This window comes from Somniosus microcephalus, unplaced genomic scaffold, assembly GCF_052327205.1.
Source record: "Somniosus microcephalus isolate GS21.2 unplaced genomic scaffold, FLI_Smic_1.0 unresolved_chr3, whole genome shotgun sequence".
Lineage (NCBI taxonomy): Eukaryota > Metazoa > Chordata > Chondrichthyes > Squaliformes > Somniosidae > Somniosus > Somniosus microcephalus.
Genome location: NW_028225181.1, coordinates 33,539,375 through 33,550,359, shown reverse-complemented (window position 1 = coordinate 33,550,359; position 10,985 = coordinate 33,539,375). Strand labels below are relative to the sequence as shown.

The window sequence follows — 10,985 nt, the reverse complement described above, 5'->3', positions numbered from 1 at the left end:
CAAACATGGCCACAGTAAATAATAATTCTAATAGGTCTAAGAGCATTAAAAAAACAAGCCTGAAGGCTTTGTGTCTTAATGTGAGGAGCATTTGTAATAAGGTGGACGAATTGGCTGCGAAAATAGAGGTAAACAAATATGACTTGGTTGGGATTACGGAAATGTGGCTCAAGGATGGCCAAGACTGGGAACTCAACATCCAGGGGTATTCGATATTCAGGAAAGATAGGCAAAAAGGAAAGGGAGGTGGGGTAGCATTACTGGTTAAAGAAGGGATTAGCACAAATGTAATGAAGGATATTAGCTCTGATGAGGTGGAATCTGTATGGGTAGAATTGAGAAATACTAAGGGGAAAAAAACGTTAGTGGGAGTGGTTTATAGACCTCCCAACAGTAAGGCGGAGGTTGGGGATGGCATTAAAAGAGAAATTAAAGGAGCGTGCAATAAGGGCACAGCAGTCATCATGGGTGACTTTAATCTACATATAGATTGGGCCAACCAAATTAGTAACAATACTGTGGAGGAGGAATTCCTGGAGTGTTTACGTGATGGTTTCCTGGACCAATATGCCAAGGAACCAACCAGAGATCAGGCCATCTTAGACTGGGTATTATTTAATGAAAAAGGATTAATTAGCAATCTTGTTGAACGAGGCCCCTTGGGTCTGAGCGATCATAATATGATCGAATTCTTCATTAAGATGGAGAATGAAGTAGTTGACTCAGAGACTAGGGTCCTCAATTTAAATAAAGGAAACTACGATGGTCTGAGGAGCGAGTTGGGTAGGATTGATTGGGGAATGGCACTCAAAGGGTTTACGGTGGATAGGCAATGGCAAACATTCAAAGACCAAATGGATGAGCTACAAAATTTGTTCATCCCAGTTTGGCATAAAAATAAAACAAAAAAGGTGACTCAACTGTGGCTAACAAGGGAAATTAGGGATAGCATAAGATCCAAGGAGATGACATATAAATTGGCCAGAAAAAGCAATAATCCTGAGGATTGGGAGCTGTTTAGGATTCAACAAAGGAGGACAAATGGATTAATTAAGAAAGGGAAAATAGAATGAGAGTAAGCTTGCAGGGAACATAAAAACTGACTGTAAAAGCTTTTATAATTATGTGAAGAGAAAACTATTGGTGAAGTCAAGCGTAGGTCCCTTACAGTCAGAATGAGGGGAATTTGTAATGGGAAACAAGGAAATGGCTGACCAACTAAATACATACTTTGGTTCTGTCTTCACAAAGGAGGACACAAATAACCTCCCAGAGATGCCAGGGAACATAGGGCCTGATGAAAGGGTGGAACTAAAAGAAATCAGTATTCGTAGGGAAATGGTGTTAGGAAAATTGATGGGACTAAAGGCCGATAAATCTCCAGGGCCTGATAATCTACATCCCAGGGTACTTAAGGAAGTGGCCCTAGAAATAGTAGATGCATTGCTGGTCATCTTACAGAACTCAATACACTCTGGAACAGTACCCATGGATTGGAAGGTAGCTAATGTTAACCCACTATTCAAAAAAGGTGGTCGAGAAAAAGCGGGGAATTATGCCTGACATCGGTAGTGGGGAAAATGTTAGAATCTATTATAAAAGATGTAATAGCAGAGCACTTGGTAAGCAGTGACAGGATCGGACAAAGTCAACACGGATTTACAAAAGGTAAATCATGCTTGACTAACCTACTGGAATTTTTTGAGGATGTAACTGGTAAAATAGATAAGGGAGAACCAGTGGATGTGGTGTATTTGGACTTTCAGAAGGCTTTCGATAAGGTCCCACATAAGAGATTAGCGTGCAAAATTAAGGCACATGGGATTGGGGGCAAGGTATTGACTTGGATAGAGAACTGGCTGGCGGACAGAAAGCAAAGAGTTGGAATAAACGGGTCGTTTTCAGAGAGGCAGGCAGTGACTAGTGGGGTACCACGAGGATCGGTCCTAGGACCCCAGCTGTTCACAATATATATTAATGATCTGGACGAGGGAATTGGATGTAATATCTCCAAATTTGCAGACGACACAAAGCTGGGTGGGAGGGTAAGCTGTGAGGAGGATGTCGTGAAACTCCAGTGCGATTTGGACAGATTGGGTGATTGGGCAGAAACATGGCAAATGCACTATAATGTGGATAAATGTGAGGTTATCTACCTTGGTGGCAAAAACAGGAAGGCAGATTATTATTAGAATGGCAATAGATTGGGAGAAGGGAAAGTGCAAAGATACCTGGGTGTTCTTGTGCACCAGTCGCTGAAGGTAAGCATGCAGGTGCAGCAGGCGGTTAAGAAGGCAATTGGTATGTTGGCCTTTGTAGCAAGAGGGTTCGAGTACAGGAAAAAGGATGCCTTGCTACAGTTGTACAGGGCCTTGGTGAGACCGCACCTTGAGTATTGTGTGCAGTTTTGGTCGCCTTAACTAAGGAAGGACTTTCTTGCCATGGAAGGCGTGCAGCGAAGATTCACCAGGCTGATACCTGGGATGGCAGGAATGACCTATGAGGAGAGATTGTGCCCATTGGGCTTATACTCACTGGAGTTTAAAGATTGAGAGGGGATCTCATCGAAACTTATAAATTTCTGTCAGGCCTGGACAGACTAGATGCAGGAAGGATGTTTATGATGATCGGGGAGTCCAGAACCAGGGGTCATAGTCTAAGGATAAGGGGTAAACCATTTCGGACTGAAATGAGGAGGAATTTCTTCACCCAGAGAGTGGTGAACCTGTGGAATTCTCTGCCACAGAGGGCGGTGGAGGCCAGTTCATTAAATATATTCAAAAAAGAGCTGGATATATTTCTTAAGGCTAAAGGGATCAAGGGATTTGGGGAGAAGGCAGGGACAGGGTACTGAATTTGGATGATCAGCCATGATCTCATTGAATGGCGGAGCAGCCTCGAGGGGCCGAATGGCCGACTCCTGCTCCTACCTTCTATCTTTCTATCACTGTCAGCAATGAAAACAGGTTGATTTCTTTCCTTGCTCTGCTCTGTTTGGCAGTTTAAAAGCAAACAGTCATTTTTCAGTATTTTAACTTTTTATTTTGCAGCCTACAGAAACAGACTTTCTATTCTGCATCCAAAGCAAATGCTCTGGATGAGGGAAAGCTGAAATAAAAACAGAAAATGCTGGAAATATTCAGCAGGTAAGGCAGCATCTGTGGAGAGAGAGAGAAACAGAGTTAATGTTTAGCTCATTTACCTTTTGTGAGATGCTGGCAAGGTTCTGATTAAAGGTCATCAAGCTGAAACATTTACTGTGTTTCTCTGTGTCTCCATTGATGCAGCCTAACATACTGAGTATTTCCAGCATTTTCTGTTTTTATTTCTATTCTGCATTTTGTCCTGAGTTCATGTGTTTCTCTCACTGCCTGCCTTGTCTGGATTTGAATAGAGTGGAATAAAAATAATGCAAAGAACCCAGAGCAGCTTTTATTCTCAGACAGTCCACAAATACATTTTTCAGTATCTCGCTGACTGACTGTCTGTCTTGAAGTGAAAAAAAGTGCAATAAAGTAATACACAGCAGCATTACATGTGGACCAGTCCAGAATGAATTCAATAGTGTTTAATACAACAACAGCAGGTAATAAGACAGCAGACCACATCTCACACAAACACCAGCTATTGCCCTCTCTCTCACACACACTCACAGCCTGGCCAGCCTCCAGAGGGATGACTACCATATTGGAAGATTACAACCAAAAAGACACTTTTCAGTAACTTATCATTTCACGTTGTGGCCTACAGAAACAGGCTTTCTATTCTGCTACTTGCCTTTTGATTTCATGTCTCTCTCGCTTTCACTGACTGTCTGTCTGTCTGTCACTCACACAGTTTCCCTCCCACAAACATTGAACTAAAATTTACAGAAACATGACACACACAGACTCTGCAATTTGCAGAAGCTCACACATACACACATCCATTTTGAAAGTTGTGCAGCCTGGGAGTGTATAACTTTGATGATGTCCCTTCCTGGCTGTGTGTCCATGTTTGATGAGGACAATCCAACAGGAAGAAGTGAAGCCGAGGCCCCAGAAATCTGGTCCCCTGAGAGGAAATGAGAGCCCGGGAGGGTGAAAAGAAGTAAATACAATCAGGAATAAAAAAATATATATATCCTTTACTTCTGTTAACTAAATGTCTGACTGTCTGTGGTTTGCCTGGTGTGTAATATAATGAATGGAAAGATCCCACAGCAGCTTTTGCTCTGAAAACATCCCAAGCACATTCCCCAATAAAGTACAGTGCAGAAAAAAGTCAAATGGATTATTCTGAAAACAATTTAAAAAATATTTAACATTTTTTTTATTTACAAATGTCTTGTCTTGTTTGGGTTGGGCTAAAGGGGAGAGTAAAGTCCCACTGTAGGATGTGCCACGAAACACTCCACAAACATTCCCCTATAAAGTCCAGCCCCGAAAAATATCAAATGGCTTGATGTATATATGTAGATTTGCTTTTTACAAAATTCTTGAAAGAAAGGCTAAGTGAGGTCCCACAGCAGCGCAGTCTTGAATGAAATCAGTATGATCTAATGGTGTATACTTTGTTTTTTTCAGACATGAGATCCAGTACCAATGCACACGGCAGATAACTTGAACACAGACAAGCCCTGCATACACACCAGCTAATGCTGTTTGTCTCTCTCTCACACACCCAGACACACAGGCCAGCCTGCAAACCTGCCACAAATCACTGTCAGCAATTTAATAAAGTTGGTTTCTATCATTGCTCTGCTCTGTTTGGCAGTTTAAGAGCGGCCTACAGAAACAGGCTTTATATTCTGCATCAAAAGCAAATGCTGTGGATGTGGGAAAGCTGAATTAAAATTAGAAAATGCTGCAAATATTCAGCAGGTAAGAGAGAGAGAGAGAAACAGAGTTAATGTTTCAGCTCGATTAACTTATGTCAGATTCTGGCAAGGTTCTGACGAAAGGTCATTGAGCTGAAACATTTACTCTGTTTCTCTATCTCCACTGATGCTGCCTACCATACTGAGTATTCCAGCATTTTCTGTTTTTACTTCCATTCTGAATGTTGTCTTGAGATCATGTGTCTCTCTCACTGCCTGCCTGCCTTGTCTTGATTTGAGTAGGGTGGAATAAAAAGAATGCAAAGTTCCCAGAGCAGCTTTTATTAACAGACAGTCCAAAAAGACATTTTTCAATATCTCACTGACTGACTGTCTGTCTTGAAGTGAAGTGAAATAAAGTGCAGTAAAGTGATAGACAGCAACATTACATGTGGACCAGGCCAGAATGAAACCAAAAGGGTATAATATAACAACAGCAGGTAATAAGACAGCAGACTACACCTCACACAAACACCAGCTATTGCCCTCTCTCTCTCTCTCTCACACACTCATACACACTCACAACCTGGCCAGCCTGCAGAGGGATGACTGCCATGTTGTTAGATTAAAACAAAAAGACAGTTTTCAGTATCTTATCATTTCACTTTGTGGCCTACAGAAACAGGCTTTCTATTCGCTACTTGCCTAGTTATTTAATTTCTCTCTCGCTCTCACTGACTGTCGGTCTGTCTGTCTCTCACTCACACAGTCTCCCTCCCACACACATTGAAATAAAATTTACAGGAACATGACACACACACTCACACAGACTCTGCAATTTGCAGACACGCAGGCAGCCACTCACATACAGACACACTCACACTGACTCTACAACTTACAGACACACAGACACCCACTCACATACACACACAGTCACAGTCTCTGCAATTTGCAGACACACAGACAGCCACTCACATACAGACACACTCACACTGACTCTACAATTTACAGACACAGAGACACCCACTCACATACAGACACACTCACACAGACTCTACAATTTACAGACACACAGACAGCCACTCACATACAGACACACTCACACTGACTCTGCAATTTGCAGACACACAGACACCCACTCACATACAGACACACTCACACAGACTCTGCAATTTGCAGACACACAGACACCCACTCACATACAGACACACTCACAGTCTCTGCAATTTGCAGAAACTCACACTCACACTCTCACATCCATTTTGAAAGGGGTGCAACCTGGGAGCGGCTGAGTCTCGTGACCCTGTGGCTGGGCCTCTGACCACACAATGGGAGATGACGCAATCAGCTCGAGCTGGAAACCCTTAAATAAATTTAAAATCAAATCAACGGCCGGAAATGGTCATACAACGGGAGCAGTGACGTCATCACTTGGAATGTTCACACAATGAGAGCAGTGACATCATCACTTGGAGTGGTCACACAATGGGAGCAGTGACGTCATCACTTGGAATGGTCACACAATGGGAGCAGTGAGGTCATCACTTGGAATGGTCACACAATGGGAACAGTGACATCATCTCTTGGAATGTTCACACAATGGGAGCAGTGACGTCATCACTTGGACTGTTCACACAATGGGAGCAGTGAGGTCATCACTTGGACTGGTCACACAATGGGATCAGTGACATCATCACTTGGAATGGTCACACAATGGGAGCAGTGACAGCATCACTTGGAATGTTCACACAATGGGAGCAGTGACATCATCACTTGGACTGTTCAGAGTTCCACTCTCAGTCTGCGTCTTCTTCCCTGCAGTAACTCCAGCTGTTTCTGTCCAGATGAACTGAACCGATTCCCACCCAGCCTGAAACAGATTAAAGATCAAACAGGAAATAAACAGATTGAACAGCAGTGTAAATAACCGCGAAGCTGGGGTTAATATTTCAATAATTATTACAGACAAATATTACCCAGAAAAGTGACTGAGTCCCATTGATATTTGATTGATTACATTAAACATTAACACAAGCACTCACCAGATCCACTCCAGACTCCGGCAGGTCAGTATGAGGCGGCGGAGAGCGGGGACAGATTGGTCTGTGAAGGAGTTTGATCCCAGGTTCAGAATCCTCAGTGAGCGGTTTGTACTGCGAGCAGAGGCGAGAGCTTTGGCACAAGAATCTGTGAGACCGACATTACGCAGCCTGGGGTTCAGAGAGAGAAATAACAGGAATCAGAGTCAATCACCAGAGTTTATTAATAACACTATTCCTGATACTAATAATAATGTTCAGTGTCAGACATCCAGTTATTATAAACACAATCTCACACAGTCTGGTACTTACCACAGTTTCTGTATTTTACAGTCCGGTTTCCTCAGAGCCACAGACAATAGTTTCACTCCTGAAACTCCCAGTTTATTATTACCCAGGTCCAGACCCGTCAGGGAACGGTTTCTACTGAGAGCGGAGGCGAGAACCTTGGCACATGAATCTCTGAGACAGTTAGCATCCAGACTGCGGATCAGAGAGAGAAATAACAGGAATCAGAGCAAATCCCCAGAGTTTATTAATAAAGTGAGGTCAGTGGCGGGTCAGGTGGGGCCGGGGGAGGGTCGGGTGGTGCCTGGGTCGGTTAAGGGAGGCGTGGGGCCGGGGTCAGTGGAGGGTCGAGGGAGGGTCGGTTGGGGTCGGGGGCAGTGGCACGTCGGGAGGGGCCAGGCTCGGTGGAGGGTCGTGTGGGGTCGGGTCGGTGTAGGGTCGGGTGGGGCCGGGGTCAGTGGAGGGTCGGGTGGGGTCGGGGCCAGTGGAGGGTCGGGTGTGGCCGGGGTTGGTGGAGGGTGTTGGGGGCCGGCGTAGGTGGAGGGTCGGGTGGGGGCTGGGTCGGTGGAGGGTCGGGTGGGGGCTGGGTCGGTGGAGGGACGGTGGAGGTTCGGGGTCAGTGGAGGGTTGGGTGGGGCCAGTGTTGGTGGAGGGTCAGGTGGGGCCAGGGTGGGTGGAGTGTCGGGTGGGGTCGTTGGAGGTTCGGGTGAGGCCGGTGTCGGTGGAGGGTCAGGTGGGGCCGGGGTCAGTGGCAGTTCAGTGGTGCCGGGGTCGGTAGAGTCTGGTGGGGACGGGGTCAGTGGCGGGTCGTGTGGGGCCGGGGTCAGTGGTGGGTCGGGTGCGGCCGGGGTCGGGGGTGGGTTGGGTGGGGCCGGGGGAGCGTCGGGTGGTGCCAGAGTCGGGGGAGGGTCGGGTGCGGCCGGGGACGGCTCAGGTGCGGCCGGTGTCGGTGGAAGGTTGTGTGGGGCCATGGTCGGTGGGGAGTCAGGTGGGGCCGGGTTCGCTGGAGGGTCGGGTGTGGCAGGGGTCGGTAGAGGGGCGGTGGAGGATCGGGTGGGGCCGGGGTCGGGGGTGGGTCAGGTGGGGTCGGGGGATGGTTGGGTGGGATCGGCGTCGGTGGGGGGTCGGGTGGGGCCGGTGTCGGTGGAGGGTCGGGTGGAGCCGGGGTCCGTGGAGGGTCGGGTGGGGTCGGTGTCAGTGGAGGCTTGGGTGTGGCCGGGGTAATTGGAGGGATGGGTGAGGGCGGGGTCGGGTTGGGTGCGGCCGGTGTTGGTGGTGGGTTGGGACGGGCTGCGTTTGTTGGATGGTCGGGTGGGGTCAGGGTTAGGAACGGGGTAGTGCCAGGGCCAGGGTCGGTTGGGGCCGGGGCCAGTGGAGGGTCGGGTGGGTCCGGGGTCAGTGGAGGATCGGGGTCGGTGGTGTATCGGGATGGTCCGGGGTCGGTGGAGGGTCTGGTGGGGCCGGGGTCGGGTGGTTTCGGGGTCGTTGGAGGGTCGGTTGGGGCCGTGGTCGTTGGACGTTGGTGTGGGGCGGGGGTCTGGTGGGGCCAGCGTCGGTGGACGGTCGGATGCGGTCGTTGGAGGGTAGCGGGGGCCGGGGTCGGTGGTGGTCCGGGAGGGGCTGGGGTCAGTGGAGGGTCGGGTGTGGTCGGGTGGGTGTGGCCGGTGTCAGTGGACTGCTGAGTTTGTTCGTGGTCACGTCGGGGTCGTGGAGGTGCTGGCCGGGGTCAGTGGAGGGTCGGGTGGGGTCGGGGTTGGTGGAGGATCGGGTGGGGCCGGGGTCGGTAGAGATTCGGTGAAGGGTCATGTGGGGCAGGGTCGGTGGAGGATTGAGTGGTGCTGGGTCGGGTAGGGCCGCGGTCGGGGGAGGGTAGTTTGGGTTCGGAGGAGGTTCGGCTGGGACCGGGGTCGGGTTGGGTGTGGCCGGTGTCGGTGGAGGTTTGGTTGGGGCCGGTGTTGGTGGGGAGTCAGGTGCGGCTGGGGTCGGTGGAGGGTTGGGTGGGGCCTGGGTCGGTAGAGCGTCGGTGGAGGGTCAGTTGGGGCCGGGATCGATGGAGGATCAGGTGGGGCTGGGGTCGGGTGGGGCCAGGGTCTGGGGAGCGTCGGGCGGAGTCGGGGGAGGGTCGGGTGGGATCAGCGTGGGTGGAGGGTCGGGTGGTTTCGGGGTCGGTTGAGGTTCGTGTTGGGTCAGAATCGTTGGATGGTCGGGTGGGGTCGGGTCAGTGGAGGGTCGGTTGCGTTCGGGTTCGATGGAGGGTCGGTTCGGGTGGGATTGGTGGAGGGTCGGGTGGGGCTGGGGTCGGTGGAGGGTTGGGTGGGGCCGGAGTCGGTAGAGGGTCGGGTGGGGTCGCGGTCGGGGAATGGTCGGGTGGGGGCGGGTTTGATGGAGGTTCGGGTGTGGTCGTGTTCTGGGAAGGATCGGGCCAGTGTCGGTGGGGGATCATGTGGTGTCAGTGGAGGGTCGGGTGGGGCCGAGGTCGGTGGAGGTTTGGGTGGGTCCGGGATCGGTGGAGTGTCGGGTGTGGTCGGAGTCGGTGGAGGATCGGGTGGTTTCGGGGTCAGTGTAGGGTCCTGTGGGGTTTGTGTCGGGTGGGGTCGGTGGCGTGTCGGGTGGTGCTGGGGTCGGTGGAGGATCGGGTGGGATCGGGGTCGGTGGAGGGTCGGGTGGGGCCGGGGTCGGTGGAGGGTCGGGTCGGTGGAGTGTTGGGTGGTGTCGGTGGGAGGTCGGGTCGGGTTGCTGGAGGGGTAGGGGTCAGGTCGGGTCGTGGTCGGTTGAGGGTCTGGTGGAGCCGGTGTTGGTGGAGGGTGGGGTCGGTGGAGGGTGGGCTGGGGTCGGAGTCGGGTGGCGCCGGGGTCGTGTGGTACCAGGGTCGGGTGGGGCCAGGGTCGGGTGGGGTCGGGCCGAGTTCACTGGAGGGTTAAGTGGAGCCGGTGTCGGAGGACGGTTGGGTGGGGTCGGAGTCGGTGGAGTGTTGGGCGGGGCAGGTGTCGGTGGAGGGTAGGGCGGGGCCGGTGGAGTTTCGGGCAGGGGCGGTGTCGGGAGGGGCCGGCGTCTTTGGGGGTTCGAGTGGTGCCGGATTCGGTGGGGGGTCATGTGGGGCTGGGGTTGGTGGGTGGTCAGGTTTGGCCGGGGTCGATGGAGGGTCTGGTGGGGCTGGGGTCGGTGTGGGTTCGGGTGGGGTCGGGGGTCAGGTGGGTCTGTCGTCGATGGAGGGTCTGGTGGGGACGGGGTCGGTGAAGGGTCGGGTGTGGCCGGGGTCGGTGGGTGGTCGGTGGCGGTTCGGTGGAGGGTCGGGTGGGGCCGCGGTCGGTGGAGGGTCGGGTGGGGCCGGTGTCGGTGGAGGTTCGTGTGCGGCCCGGTTCGGTGGAGGGTCGGGTGGGGCCGGGGTCGGGGTTGGGTGGGGTCGGGCCGAGGTCAGTGGAGGTTTATGTGGGGCCGGGGTCGGAGGAGAGTCGGGTGGGGTCATTGTGGGTGGGGGGTCAGGCGGGGCTGGTGTCGGTGGAGGGTCGGGTGGGGTCGGTGGAGGGTGGGGTCGGGGACGGTGGAGGGTGGGGTCTGTCCAAGGTCGGTGGATGGTCGGGTCGGTGGAGGGTTGGGTGGGGTCTGGGTCATTGGAGGGTCGAGTTGCTGGAGGTTCGGGTGGAGTAGGGGTCTGGTCGACTCGGGGTCGGTGGAGGCCGGGTGGGGCCGGTGTTACTGGAGGGTCGGTGGAGGGTGGGGTGGGGTCGGGGTCGAGTGGGACTGGGGTCATGTGGGACCAGGGTCGGGTGGGGCCGGGGTCAGGGTCGGGTGGGGCTAGGGTCGGTGGGTGGTCGAGTGGGGTGGGGTCGGTGGAGGGTCAGGTGGGGCCGGTGTCGGTG

General features: G+C 52.2%; 1 long non-coding RNA gene across 1 annotated transcript; it reads right to left on the bottom strand.

Annotated features, from left to right (window-relative positions):
* Positions 1 to 4,995: 4,995 nt before the first annotated feature.
* On the bottom strand, positions 4,996 to 7,255 carry LOC147091356 (uncharacterized). The gene is made up of 3 exons (XR_015075196.1): positions 7,150 to 7,255; positions 6,841 to 7,008; positions 4,996 to 6,668 (listed from the first exon to the last, which is right to left on the bottom strand). It is a non-coding gene; the product is annotated as an uncharacterized LOC147091356 (long non-coding RNA).
* Positions 7,256 to 10,985: the final 3,730 nt, after the last annotated feature.